Genomic DNA, 16235 nt, shown 5'->3' with positions numbered 1-16235 from the left:
GAAAAGCACAATTTGATGAGCAAAAATAGGAAAACACATAACTTAGCACTGAAAATAATATCTAGCCAATTGCAAGCGCAGCTGCAAAATACTTGGTTCAAATCTACATGCATGCCACAACTGTTTTACCGTACAAAAATGAGAAACTGCAACTACAAAGGACATTCTCTCTATAATTACGCCCTAGCAATATACAATAGCTACACTAATTACACAAACTACAAGAAAAAATCAGAAGATTCCAAGTTCGAATCCTGGCAGCGTCGCCGTATGAAACGTCCCCTTAGAATAATTAATGAATTACTGTGCTGATAAACATCTTATGTTATTTGATTTTTAAGCAGCTGAGCAAAACTGAACGTACTCAGACATTTCGCTATTTGCCTATTCTGATCAACACTAAACTGACACACAATAGTTTTAACGCAACGCAATCTGACTTTCAAAAATCCCTACAAAAGAATGGCCCTGACTAACAATAACCTATACCTTTCATGAATCACTTACCTCACAAAAATCTTCGTTACTCGAACTACTGCAGTACAGCGAGCGAGACTACTGCCAGCTAAATAAAAGATTCTAACTACAAAGTCACTAACTACTGATAGGCATAGTTAGCAAATGAAAGATTTTGATAAAGAACGAACAATGTATTTACCTTAATATTGTTCAAAAGTCATAATATATATATACATCAGTTCATGACATCCAGTCTCTGATGGACACACGTCCAGATCATCCGCTCTCAAAACTCCGCCATCTCTCTCCCCACATCCACCACTGGTGGCGGCTTACCTCCAACTGCGCAACGCTACGCGCTGTTAACAGCCAACTGCCCAACACTACAATTGCAAATGCCAACAATGCAAACCAGCCACAGGCTGCACACAGCACAGTCAGTGATTTTCATATAGAGCGCTACGTGGCGTTACCAACATAAAAACCTAAACAGCCTACTTACAGTATGTAGCTGCCACAACCATAGAAAGCTCTTTTTTACGGCACAACCGTTAACACAGATCACATGGACATTTACAGTTAACTGAATTTAATATGGATAGCAGTATAGAGGGGCTAGAACTCGGGCACTGCTGAGGTAGAAAGTGAGGTCCTGCAATCATAGCACGGCGGAGTTTCCAACAGAAGAATAACCACAACAACTTGGTATTTCGGAACACAAAACGGCTCACGCGCTAGAAAGGACACCACGTATAACAGCAGCTGGAGACTTATAGATACTGCCTAATAGGCGGATAGAGCACGGCCACTCCCAGCCTAATTGCCCACAGACAACAACGGCTTTCACTGTGGACGCTGACAACCCCAGTTCCGCTACGCCAACGTGGCCTCGCCGCGCCCACCTACTCAGTGGCCCCCTCCTCTGCGTCACGCCAAATGAACCACGGCCATGCACTGCTCCACAGCTGACTGCTCGCTACGTCGGCCACAGCCGTACCACGCTGGATACACGAGAGTACTTCCCTCCGACATCACTGGAAACCGACCTCCCAGCCCGTCTCAGCCCGCTCATTTTAAAGCTTCGCAGGCCCAAACACGCCACGGCAAAGCAAGCTAAGGCGAAGAGCCGACACACGGCTGATATCAGAGATAAAAAACCAATTCTCAAAGCTGGCCCTTACTGATTAAAATATAACCACTGCGTTCATATTTACAACGCCAACATTTTTTTCGTTTTCAGTATGATGTTTCAACTTGCGTTTTGAAGCACTGCATGTCGAAGGTCTGGGCCTGATCTCACTTTGCTGCGGCTATATTTTTTTTCGTTTTTAAAACGATTTTCAACACCTCGCTTGTGTTCACTACCGTAAAATTTAGGAATGCTAATAAACTTCTTAGTATTTTGCATTTTGCTACGAAAAATCTTCGAAATAAACGGATCCCAGCCGATATGTTTCTCAAAGATATTACACAACTGAGATAATAAAGAAACATCGGCGCCAAAATTAAATAACGAGACGTTTCAGACAAAGTTTCCTGTTGGACATTGTATGACAGCTAAACATTTAAAAAATACCCACCTCATGTGACTTAAAAACATATTTAAATATAAAACTGACGATGTATTATATAGTATATGTCCTTAGAATCAGCATGCAAAACAAAAATTTATTAAATAAATGAAAATTAAAATTTGCAAGCCTCACCAGGCCCAGGTCCCCTTAAATACATTGGCATGGAGAGTTGCGTCAATGCAGTCTTCTGACCATCGAGTACGCGTATTTTGACTGCCGGGACTACAGAGATCAGGGGGCAGACCAATGCGAGACAAACGCTCTGCGTGATATGCTAACGTTGCGATGGAGGACGTGTGCTTTCTTATGGATTAGAAGATTTCAGCAGTAATTGTAGATCAAGGCTACTGAAGCATCTGCCAGTTGCTTCTGTCGGATGTTGAGAGACTACCACGTCTTAACAATCGCTGCCACCACTTGCTATTATTTTGAATTAATTCTCACGAGTTCAAACCATTTTTACCTATCTATTTAGTCAATCACAAAACTTCCACAAATTATATCAATTGCCCATTAAATCATAAATGTAACGGTGAATAACATTATGCAAGACTAACTAATTACGATGATTAAAAAATGTTAATGCGAAAGTAGCGCTTCTAGAACCCTTATTTTTACAAATTATGAAGCTTCATCTTTGTTATATCACTGTTGCTGACACCATTCATTCTTTCTCATCTAATATCTCACCCACAAAAATTATCATATAATCTTTTATCCCACATGTTCCTGTAGACTATCAGATTATGGACCATGACCTCGAGGTCCCATAAGGCTTTTCGCGACTGCGTTAGTACTGCTCTCTAAATCTAACTGAACTTGCTTACTACTGGGCTCTGACTGTAATAGATCCTGCTTGCAGTATTTAGCAGTTGACTCGCGTTTACTATATCCACCTCCCTCTTCCCCTCCATTATCACATCAAGTATCTTAGGAAACTTCAAGATAAGTGTCACCAAGTGACCCCACGTGTAGTCAAGTTCAGCCACATCACTTTCTTTTTCCCAATTAATTTCAGTACCTCTTCAGTAGTTATTTGATCAACCTTTCTAAACTTAGTCAAGTTTGCCGACGATATTTCACTTCCACTACACTGCATATTCATTCAGGAAAGACCTCCTAAAACAAAAATTTGTATTCAATGTTGAAGTAATACGCGTTGCCATGACAATGTTCGTGTCGCATTTGTACCTCACCTTTAGTTGTGCTTTATCTTTTCTGTTTCACTGTTGTTCCATGTCCATCGCTGTCTTAGAAAAAATTACAATGACATTGTTAAACATCCGTGATTTTAATTACTCCCTCTGAACTTTCATCCACTCTTCAAATTTCTCTTTGGTTTCTGTTGTCTCCTGCACTATCTGCATACTGAATGCCTATCTCACTATCTCACCGCATCCTCAACGACTGGCTGCCATCAACACCTATCGTCACAACAGAAGCCTGGTTTCGGTAAGACTAGTAGGTAGCCCTATGCTCCTATCATTTAATTATATTAGTTGAAAGGCCCCTAACTTTAGTCGATGTCTACCTTCCTATTCCTCATACGCTTGTAAAATATTCTTCTGCAATGCCGTATTGTTGTGAAAATATATCTCGCCAAAATTAGTTTCCTGGCCGGCCGCGGTGGTCTAGCGGTTCTAGGCGCGCAGTCCGGAACCGCGCGACTGCTACGGTCGCAGGTTCGAATCCTGCCTCGGGCATGGATGTGTGTGATGCCCTTCGGTTAGTTAGGTTTAAGTAGTTCTAAATTCTAGGGGACTGATGACCACAGATGTTAAGTCCCATAGTGCTCAGAGCCATTTGAACCATTTGAAATTAGTTTCCTCTGTTGAGCTTTTCATCGTGCGCACAGTCCTTGGGTTTTTGAGACAACAACGGCCGCGTGTAAATTATTTGGCGAATTGCACTGCTCCCAGGCTTCAATAACAGCAATATCACCCCATTAATAGTTATCAGATACACAGGGACTGTTAAATGAGCACTTAGGCCTTTAGTTTCTGGCGACACATGTCATTCTGAATTATCTGACCCTTCTCACAGACAGACACCACTAATCTCGCCCAAACTGAATGGAGTCCACAGTGGTTCACAAATATATGCGACTGCACAAATACCGACAGGCTGATTGTCAGCAGTTGCTCAACTCATCCTATTATACGAATAGCTGGCAAAGAGAAATCGATCGCCGAGAGACACATGAGTGTAAGGACTGATGGAAGTCCCTGTAAAAGCCTAAAGCGACTCGCCCCTCTATCGAGGCAATGCCTGCTTTCATTGTGACTCTTGAAATTTTTCTCCTGAGGCTGTTAAGAAGTGTTAAGAGCAAGAGAATAACCGTACAACAAATTCATTAATAATAACAACTGAAATGATACTGATATAATAATAATGGAAGGGAACTAAGTCAGTTTTCTGTAATATACGAACGCCTATTTCTTTTACACTTGCTGGTATAAAAGTCCGAAGTTTCACTGACATTTTTAATAGACGTTCTGCTGCTGATATCTCAATAAACCATTACCAACTCTGTCACCTGAAGTAGACCTTTCTGTGCGTTTAACACTTTGTATCACTCTCCCCAGAGAAAATGAGCAACCATAAGTGGCTCAAAACGACCTCCTGGGCGATATGAATCTATTTCGCTATCTGTGGCATCAGAAGGCAATGAAACACATATTTCATTTGCAGACAGTTCCGTTCGGTACAGAGAAGCGTGCCTTCAAGATGACAGTTTCACACATGACAAATGCTGTTGACAAAAAAAAAAAAAAAAAAAAAAAAATGGTTCAAATGGCTCTGAGCACTATGGGACTTAACTTCTGAGGTCATCAGTCCCCTAGAACTTAGAAATACTTAAACCTAACTAACCTAAGAATATCACACACATCCATGCCCGAAGCAGGATTCGAACCTGCCACCGTAGCGGTCGTGCGGTTCCAGACTGTAGCGCGTAGAACCGCTTGGCCACTCCGGCCGGCCTGTTAACAAAAGACAAATTAATAGAAGCAATAAAAGCACAATACTGACAATAAAGTATGCACTTAAATTACTGGAGGAATCGAAGGACTTAATTCTATTACCTGCTTCAATGAAACTTAGCTCATTATTGGATGAGATTACACTTTCATGGACGTCCTTAATTAAATTATTGTCTTCAGAAAAACTTTGTAAGGAGTGCTTTCCATATGTTAGTATGTATGAATCATTGTAATAAACAGACAATATTCTAGCTGATGGCAAACGTCTTTACATGAAATGTATTTGGAAACACACTAGACATGTCAAATAGTTCACATAATAAATCAAAATGCGTGGCATTGAAGATTAATCCACTACAGTTCAGTTATAGAATAAAGGGTAGCTCAGGTGTATAATAGTTTTTACATCTAAATGTGACATCAAGGGTGGAGTTAAATGAGAAAATTATACCTTCAGAACATCGTTTAAGAAATGGATGATAAAGATGCGTTACAACTCTAGGGCAACCATCTCTTGGGGGATGATTCATAAACAATTCTTTCTCACATCTGTATACTCTACTGTCTAAGAATACTGCCGATTCAGGGCAAATTAACTTATGACTACGTTTACACATATGCAAATCATTTTCATTTAGGGACACAAAATATCTTCGATCCTTGCTGATCAGTAGATAAGCATTCAGTACATTCTTTACATGAATACCTGCCTGTCTGCATTTCTCAGAGTAAGTATAGATCTTATACATTTCAAAATTATGCTTTGATCTAGCAATCGGAATAGAAACAATAACAGTTAATTCATCTTCAGTCATTAAAGAGAGTGTAGTGGTTAACTTGTAGTAAGCACATAAACTGTAAGAATTAACAGGGTAAATCATAGTATATGTTACTTCTAACTTCCGTTCAATTGATAGTAGTATTTGTAAAAATTGTTCTGGATGTAGTAGTATCCTGCTCAAACTATCATTTGAACTACTTTCTAAGGCATCAGTTGTAGCATTTGATAAACTATCAGTAATCCTTAACAAAATGGTGTTTAAACCTAAGTGTGCACTCACAGCATCAAATCTGTGGGATAGTTCTTGCATTTTTGCGTTCGTTTATTTACGAAGTACGTGGAATTGTGAGATAAATTGCTTTACAATCTGTTCAATGAAACTGTGCGGTTAGTAATGCTTCTTTGCATATTCTTTAATACGATAATTTCATTAGAAAGTTTAGTCGAATCTGTACTGGACTGTTGTTCAAGAACTAATATTTTGCCTTTAACTTCCAGTAGATCTAGACTAGTTAAAGTATCAAATATAGTATGAAGGATACTCCCTCCAAAATCAAACCAGGCACGTTTATACCTAATCAAAGTTTTGTGTAGGAAATGCTGAAATAAATAGTAAATCTCTTGTTCATAACTAGCAAATTTAGACTCTACTCGCATTTTGGGTGTGATCCAGTTTTTATACCAAGAAGTAGCCATTTCCCAAATTGTAAGATTGCCCTTAACAGAACGAATTAGATCAATTTACTTCTTTACAGAATTGAACTAAAAATGGCCCTAAGCACTATGGGACTAAACATTTGAGGTCATCAGTCCCCTAGACTTAGAAATATTTAAACCTAACTAACCTAAGGACATCACACGCATCCATGCCAGAGGCAGGATTCTAACCTGCGACCGTAGCAGCAGCGCAGTTCCTGACTGAAGTGCCACATCGTCCGGCAGAATTGAACTGTTGCTGGATTTCACTCAGATTGAACTTGAGGACAAGTTCTGTATCACTTGTTGAAACTACCATGTCTGATTGTGGTTCAAGAAAGACACCGGTCCTCGGTGGTACTATTACTACAGCATTACTAGAATACGCCATCATATCAAGCATTAGAATAAAAATGAACATGGTTAATTAGTTCTAGAGTTAACAATGAACATAAAATAAATGAGTTCCTTGTGGTAACCTGTGCAATAGCTTCAAAACTAGGTTTTCACAACACATTCACATAAGCACATGGCTGAAATAAACACACGCATTGTTCTTTCACACACTACACACGTTTACACAGATTGTAGGGGTGTCTGGAACAGGTTCTCTCGGAACGTGGCGATGTCTCTGTCTCAAAGTCTGGCCTTCGGCCTCGCGATTCTCGCTTCCTGGGTTTCAGAACAGCAGGTCTGATTCTCAGTTGGTCCTCGTCATCTTGCGATACTGCAGGAAATCTATCCAGAAATGGCTTTACACTATTCACATGAACGACAATCGAACTTGGAGCTTAAAAGTGACTGGCGACAACACCTCCAAGATTGGATATGGTCCTTTCCAAAACTTCTTAAACTTTTTGACTTGACTCTTCTTTAACATCACGTTGTTCAGATACACAAGATCTACAACTCGATATTGTAGTACTGCTGCTTGGTGGTCGTGTTGTCTCGCTTCTGAAGAAAGGATTGATGATTCCGCTGTTTCACTCCCCTCCATGCTTCCTTTAGCTTGCGTGCTAAATCCCTTACACGTTCATTGCTCATTCTGGCAGTCGATCGTGCAAAGTCCAAGGGTGAATGCATTCTTCTTCCGTAGACAATCCCATATGGACTTAGGCCAGTTGAGTTGTGAATTTTGGCATTGTAACAACTTATCAAGTACGGTAAACAGACATCCCAGTTGTCATATTTGGTGTTCACATAATGGCTAACTATTTTAATAATTATTCTGTGCACTCGCTAGACTCTTCCATTTCCTACAGGGTGTGCTGGTGTAGTCCTTAACTCAGTTATTTGCATGACCTGAGAAGTCTCTTTAAGCAATTCACTCATAAAATTCGTTCCTTGATCACTAATTATACTTAATGGTGATCCAAACTTACGAATCCATTCTTTTACAAAAACTGTAGCTATAGTCTCAGCGCTCTGATCATGTATTGGTATCATGAGAAGGTATCTAGAGAAATAATCTAACATTGTCAATATGCATTTGTTTCCATCTTTAGTCTTAGGCAACGGACCAATGACATCTAGTCCAAGTCGTTCAAATGATTCACTTGTTTCTGGCAGTTCTTGCAATGGTGCTCTACTTTTTCTTACATTATTCCGTCTGTGACAGGAATCACATTGTGAAAAAAACTCGAAAACGTCTGCTTTGTGGCTGGGCCAGGCCGCCAAAACATTTGGGTTATTTTAATGTTTGTTTCTTTTATACCGCAATGTCCTGATCATAAAGAATCGTGTTGCTCTCTCATGATTTGCTCTTTCATGCTTTATGGAATAACTAGGCGGTTTCCTTTTCTAGTGATTTTGTACAATAATCTATCTATTTCGACAAAACTATGCCCATTTTTCCATAATTTGCATTTTCGATCTTCTTCTTGAGCTGCCTTTAACTCTTCTTCTTGACTTTTTGTAACACAAACATTGATTTTTCGACTCATTGCATCAGCATTCACATGTTGTTTACCAGGTTGGTGAATAACCTTAAAATGGTACTCACTCAGTCTTAATGCCCATCTTGTTAATCTGGAACTTGGATCCTTTAAGCTCAGTAACCATCTAATTGCGGCATGATCTGTAATAACTGTAAATTCTCTTCCTATTAAGAAACATCTGTTATGTGTTATACCAAAAACCAAAGCATTTAGCTCCTTCTCAGTAGTAGTATAATTACATTCTGCTTTGTTTAATTGTCTGGAAGAAAATGACATTGGATGTTCGTGACCATCAACGTCTTGAGACAAGAGTGCACCTATTGCCAAATTCGAAGCATCTGTTAAAACAATAAAAGGTTTACTGAAATCCGGATAGGCTAACTCTGGGGCTGTGGTTACAGCAGTTTTAAGTTCTTCCGTTGCCCTTGTGCACTCTGTTGACCAATTAAATGTGGCTCCTTTCTTCAGTATCTGTGTCATTGGACGTGCTATATTCGCATAAGCGTCTATAGATCGTCTGTAGAAATTTGACAATCCCAAGAATGATTGTAGTTCTTTCAAATTCTGTGGTTCAGGAAAATTCTTTACATCTTCAATTAATTTTATATCAGGTCGAACACCTTCAATGGTTATAACATGACCCAGATAGTTAACTTTGCTTTGTGCAAACTGATATTTATCTATTGATAAAGACAGGTTTGCGCATCTTATACGCTCAAAAACAGGCTGTAGTCTCTCAGTATGCTGCTTCATGTTTTCATCAAAAATTATTACATCATCAAGGTAAACAATTGCTTTTGTTGGGATGAGCCCTCGTAAAACTGAATCCATCAGCGTTGAAATGTAGCTGGAGCATTACGAAGTCCAAACGGCATACGAAGATACTTGTATATTCCTGTTGCTGTTACAAATGAAGTTTTTGCTTGATCATCTGGATGCTCTATTAACTGGTGATAACCACTTGTTAAATCACATACTGAAAAATTTCTACATCTGCCGAAGTAATCCAAGGTGTCCACCAAATTTGGTAAGGGGTAAATGTCGGGTGTGGTCACAGCATTCAAAGATCAGTAATCAACATAAAAACGGAACTGTGGCTCTCCAGAAATTGATTTCTTCTTTACAATTACAACAGGGAAACACCACGGTGGGTCTGAAAGATCTCTTGATTTTATAATTCCGGCTTCTAATTGTTCTTTAAGCATGTCTTCTACAAACTCTCTTTGCCTAAATTGTATTCAGTAAGGTTTCTGTGTGATTGGGGTTGCATTCCCTGTATGAATAAGATGCAGAACTAAATGAGTGACGGGTAAATTTGCGCGTTCTCGGAATAAATCTGCATAATCAGGCGCTGCAATCTTCTGCTCATCAACTGTCAAATGTTCTATCTTTTGCCAAATCTTGCGCTTCAGTTCATTATTAACTTCGTTTCCTCGTTGCAATTTTGCGGTACTGTTACAGAAATCTGCGTTTATAACTGCACAATTTGTTACCTCGTCTGGAATCTGTATTACGTCACTATCACTTACTTTCGACGCTTCAGCAATTTTCGTTCCTCGTAGCAAAACAACATCCTCATTGCTAATATTCGTTATTGTAACCGGAACTTCTGCGACATTCTGTATCAACATTGTAGCGACACCTACACTTCTAGCAACATAACAATGTATTGTATCCAGTAACTCACTGTTGTCGGATCGCTCAATTGATAACAAAGTTCCTTCTTTGCATCGGGGTGACTTAACGTATACTGTCTTTCCTGGTCCACCTGGAATTTGCTGAGGCTGATCAATCTGAACATCAACTCGGACGGTTTGAACTAATGCATCGTTTCGACGGTCCATTCCCACGACGTCAGTATTGCTGCTCTTTTGAGTACGATGTGAAGAACGATTTCTTAGGTTGTAGTTACTAGGACCTAGTCTGATCCTTCTTTCTGCGACAGATATCTCTGCCTCGTTAGTGGACAAGAAATCAAATCCAAGTACACCGTCATAACGCGTTTCGTTATGTGAAACTACTTGCAGCCTTGCTGTGTATTTACCTTTATCTTTGTTTTCAATGTCGTATTGGCCTTGGACAAGAATTAATTCTGTGTCAACTTCTCCAAAGTTACGTAGGTTCCCTCCGTTTAAGCCTCGCACTTTTAATAGCAGCGGTCTCAATGTATCCCGTTTATCTGTGCAACACCACATTAATGAGGTCTGTGCTCCTGTGTCGATAAGTAGTTTGACGTTTCGCCCATGATATACAGCACCAATCACGAAGTCACTTTCGGTCTGATTTTCACTGGAAATAACAGGAATCACTGTCTATGGCAAGGGGCGGAGGGAGTGTTGGCCCGTACGTCCCCGTATTCGATTAAAGATCTGGTAGAATGTCTGTTGTTAGCATTACCTTTCTTCTTGTTGCGACTATCTCTCGAAACACGACCCTGAACCCCACAATGATAGCAGATTCGATTCTTTTTATAAACCTTACGCTTGTGACCCAGCGTATTGCATCTGTAGCATTGTATTGTTGTGTTGAAAACTCTGCGTTCTTGTTTCTGCATCTCATTTGGTCATTTTACTGCTTCAATGAAACCAACCGCTGATTCTACTGCTTCCTGAATCGTTTTACATCGCGCCAATCTAACAGCTTTCCTTACTTCCTCTCCGTGAAACCCATGAATGAATGTGTCCAAGGGTCTGTGGTCAGCTTCGAACAACTGAATGAGATTTTCATTTTTATCTTCTACTAACTCGTATGTTTGAGCGTTGATGTTTCGAATTTTGTCACCAAACTGCTCGATAGATTCGTCTCGTCGCATTCGCCAACTGTGAAGCTGCTATCTGTAAAATCTGATCGCGATTTTAAGTTTAAATCAGTGAACAACAATCATTATCAACTCATTGTAATCTTCTGCTTTCACACAAGTAGGCTCCGCGTTAATGAAATCTTGTGCTGCCTCCTGAATTCTTAATTTGGCAACAACTAGCTTATCGGAATCTGTCCATGATCCTAACAGGGCGGCACCTTCAAGTTTACGAAAAATCACTTTCACATCATCTTCGGGATTCCCGCTAAACACTGGTACTGATGGCAATAATGAAAAATTCTTTATAGTAGTGATACCTGTACTGCATGAACTATCATTTGCCAAGTCCCTCGGAATGTTACGCTCACTTCTTGCTGCTTTTAACTGCCGAACCTCTTCTTGCAGTTCATTAATAACAGTTTGTAGATCGACAACGTTACTCTGACTGGATTGAGACATTTCGTCTAATTTAATGCCAATGAGTCTCTCAAATGTAAAATAAAAATCCATCATTGCCTTTCGTATTCCAGCCAAACTGGAGTAGACCAACCTGAATTGTAGCGTTGAATGTCCCCGCGTAGTCGGAAGATGTTCATGCCGCTGCTGCTAGAAGTTCACGTTGTACTGTGCCTCTTCAGGACTGTAGATTTTCCAAAATTATCCCCATGTTGACACTACTTCTATAAGGGGGTAGTTTGTTTTGTTGCCCCAGATGATGATTTCAGGAATATTTTGTCAGGATTCGTAAGCGGTGGGTCCTTGAGGTACGGCAATATGCGAACACGAGAAGTAAGTTTTAGCAGTTTATTAAAAAAGGCAGATTATAAAACACGTATGCTACGCGTACCCATCATCACTGTGTCTGACATCCTAACACTGGCTAATGACGGTGGTATCGAAAGGCTCCAGGGTGAGCTAAGAAAAGAGACATATCCGCGCCGGATGCCGCGCTAGTTAATGCTGCGCGCTGTTGACGGCGGCTAGTCGCGTACTGACCAAGCAAATTGTCAACATTCCAGACTGGTCGGCTGGCGAGCGCGTGTTACCGTACCGTACGGCTGCGCGCAATACGCAGACCCTCACAATAATAATAATAATAATAATAGTATAATGAAAGGAAACTGAGACAGTTTTCTGTAATATACGAACGCCTATTTTTTTATCTTGCTGGTATAAAAGTCCGAAGTTATACTGACAATTTGAATAGAGGTTCTGCCGCTGATATCTCAATAAACCATCAGCAACTCCGTCACCCGAAGTTGACTTTTCTGTGCGTTTAACACTTTGTGTCACAAAAAAAATGTTAATAGGACTCGCGCTGTAAGGGCTCTGCACGGACTTAATTATGTACAGGGATTGTGTACCCGTTCCTGAGAAAGAAGGGGTCTTCAGAGACAGTCAAATACACTGGCGAATAACAAATTTCAAAACAAAAGCATCTTTTCGAGTCACATAATTACAAATTAACAACTTTCGGGATATTACCTTCACTTGTAGTGTAGAATCTTGCTACTTGATAAATTTTATCATTCTGGGTCAACAGGAAGTGCCCTATACGTTTTGATGTGTGAACTTACGAGTAGCAAAATATGGACATAAAAGAGCGTGTCCTTTGACTACATTGCCTTAGAACGTTAAATGCTTTACAGCGTTAGGACAACATGGACCTTAATTTGTCACATATATTTCAATCTGATGTCTCTGATCATTCAGGAGAAAAACGAGTCTCAACAGTCGGGCAGACAGACAGGCAGACGGACAACAAAATGATCCTATAATGGTTCAGTTTTTACCATTTGAGGTACGCAGCCTGTAAAGTACTAACTGTAAGTACTAATATTGGCCGCAGATATAAATTAGTTCCACTTTCTCTCAGTTGCTGTTGCTGTCTGGAAGAGACACTATCAACTCATGTTATTTTAACCATTCAGGCGATCTATTTGTTATTATAACGAAATTGGTAAATGTTTCTTCAGTTACGAAAGCACCCACATAGTTCGATAAGTCAACTGCTCGACTCAGATAATGTAATATATTACGGTTAAAGCAAGCACACGTAATAAACCATAAAACAATGTGTTCTTGTGAAAATACTGTATCAGGTAAGAAATGTGGGTTTAGTTCGTTAAAATTTCGTTTCATGTTGTTGACAATGCTTATACTTAATATCTTGAGCCTATAATATACGATTAGGGAAGGCTTTTTGTATTACAAATATTCCTCTCTTTACCCAAGGAGAGAGCACAATATTGTAGAACTTTTTCCTCTGCATCCAAATATCCCTATTAGGAATTTTCCATTTCCTGCGTTGATCTGTGCAAAATTAGAACTCTTCTGAGACATAAATTTTCGTATTGCAAAACCATGGTAACACAGGAATTCTGCTGAAAATTTGTCGCAATACCTGTGATATCCTATCATCTATTAGTGGCCCACCGTTAAACAGTTTCTAGCCGTTCATGTCCATGAGTTATCACAAGCTTACTCCAACTCTTCTCTGTACGTGTTCACAACTTTCTAAGTTTACCAAAACTGCACATCTGTGACACTGTAGACAACACCACCACAATATACTAGAAGTTGCAATATATTTTCATACTTGTGAAGTAGAGAAATCTGGTGTACATCTAACATAGCTAACAGGGGGATGGAATAGTCCTTGCCGCTCCACCTATTGCTATAGGAAGAAAGACTTTAAAGTGCTGCAGTGACGGCTGACGTGCTGAAACTGAATACGTTCCTAAGAAGGGGTTTGCTCGAATCCCAAACAATATAACAGGTACATGCCTTAGTTTTAATGTCCAGTGCATCAGGCAGGTGTTGAAGTTGATAAAAAGCTTAAGATTTTCATGCATATGGATACTATTACACCATCTCTTAATCTCTCGCAGCTAGTCATATATCAGAAATATTGAATAAGGTTTTTCACTATCAAGAAAGAATTTAGACTACTCATAGATAAACTGCACAAGGCTCTGAAGAATTCCGATTGGACTTTACGTTGAATACGATGAGGAATCAGCGAGTCACTCGGGCAACGAATAGGCATGTGCAAGGCCGAAACGGTGCAGGTTACGTAAGTGGAGAAAAAAAATAAAACCACCATTTTCATGAACAGATACGAAGATGGAAACGCTGGAGCTCCGCCTCGAATTTGGGGAATTAAAGAAAGATACAGGCAGACTGCCGCATATCTGAACGAGTCGAAATCAACTACAGTCTGGTAGATGCTTCAGAAGTTACTCGTTACCCATTGTTTCACTTCTACAACTATCAACCTCATCCGTTTATAGCCAAAGATAAGGCTGTGATCATTTCATCTGAAATAATAGAAAAATCAGTTATTTCTCACTAACGTATAAAATGTGTCAGATGTCCTAACTATAGAACTGTGTGGGCAGGGCTAAATGGAGGAGAGTTTTCTTTTCTGTTGCGCGCAACAAAGTTACCACCATCTTTAGATTTATTAAGTTGGAACTCTTTCTTTACATCATCATACCCATTTTGCAGTAAAGTCCCACAAGTGTGACTATATTCGGCCACACAATCTACCTACTCAAGAAAAGATTTTCACAGTGAAAAACGCAGACCATGGAAGTGGACGTCCATTTGCTAATCTATACTACCATTATGGTGGTGAACGCGCTCTTTGGAAGTGTATTGCTGATAATAGTTCTCGAAATCTGATCCATGGCATGTTGAAAACCAGTTTTCAAAAATGAGTGGTGAAGCTAGTTTTCTTCTCATAGATGCCATAAATAACACAATCACATGGCACCGTATGTGCTATATTACTGGCCAGATGAGACACAGACAACATAAATATAAGAAATATCTGTGTTGGAAATTACAAACATGTCGTACGTTTGAATGTGGAATGTTCGTCCCGTATTTCACCAGTCATTGAAAGTAAGATTTTAAGATGAATGGGAAATACCAAGTAAAACTGCTTCGTAATCTAATCGTATCCTGATGGAAAACACTATGCGTAACTGACCTCAGACACAAGACAGCAGTATCAATGTATTGTTACTCCCGCGACCAAAATAAAAATGATGGCCAGCACATACGGATACGCAGCAGAAATAATGTGTTTCCTTCCTTCAATATGTTCTTGTGAACAGCTTCGGTTTGTTGTGAAATGAATAAAAGATGAGGAGATGGCTCAGCTTCAGAATCCTGCCCTAGATACCACCAGGCGTCTGGCGGATGGCGATAAATAATTCATTTCAGAATAAATTAATATTATACCGTTTAAAAGTGTAATACCATTCAGTATTTATGCACAAGAAAAGCATCTAGTAATTTTCACTTTGGGCCGCAACAATGTTTCAGATATTTTGGGCGTATTTTAGGTGTAGCTAATTTGCATATTTAGTTTTATTTTTTCGTCAATTTTCATAAACATTACGTGATTTTAACGAAGCAAATAATTTTCGATGTCTATAAGCATGGAGAAAAGTTGATCACTCAGGGGCACTTCAGTTTTCAGATTCAGTTTCAAACATTCTGACCTTATTATGTTCATTACAGTAAATAACACATCTTGTTTTCAAAGTGTGATAACACAGCGTCCAGTAAACACACACAACACAGAAACTAATGATGTTCCTTATTGTTGAGATCTTCAGGCCCAACACTGGTTTAATGGTGATGTCAACGCTAGCCTGTCCTCTGCACAACTACTGCAACGTGTGTCCTTCAGAATTTACTTATGGCCTCAGTCTTCAATTTTAATCCAGACACTTCCGCCCAACACCAAATTAACTATTCCTCAGGGTGTCTAACATCAGTCTATTCCTCTTACTAATCATATTGTTCCAAAATTTTACCTTCTGCGCATTTGAATTGAGCACCTCTTGATTAGTAAGTCGACCTACCCACCCGTTCTTCAGTATTATTGTGTAACGTGACTTTTAAAAAATTCCTGTACTCTTTACTATACACTAACGCTAACGTTGAACTCCTAAAAGGCTACGCTCCAATTATATACATCAAACACGTCCT

This window comes from Schistocerca americana, chromosome 7, assembly GCF_021461395.2.
Source record: "Schistocerca americana isolate TAMUIC-IGC-003095 chromosome 7, iqSchAmer2.1, whole genome shotgun sequence".
NCBI lineage: Eukaryota > Metazoa > Arthropoda > Insecta > Orthoptera > Acrididae > Schistocerca > Schistocerca americana.
This window is presented reverse-complemented; position numbering follows the sequence as displayed.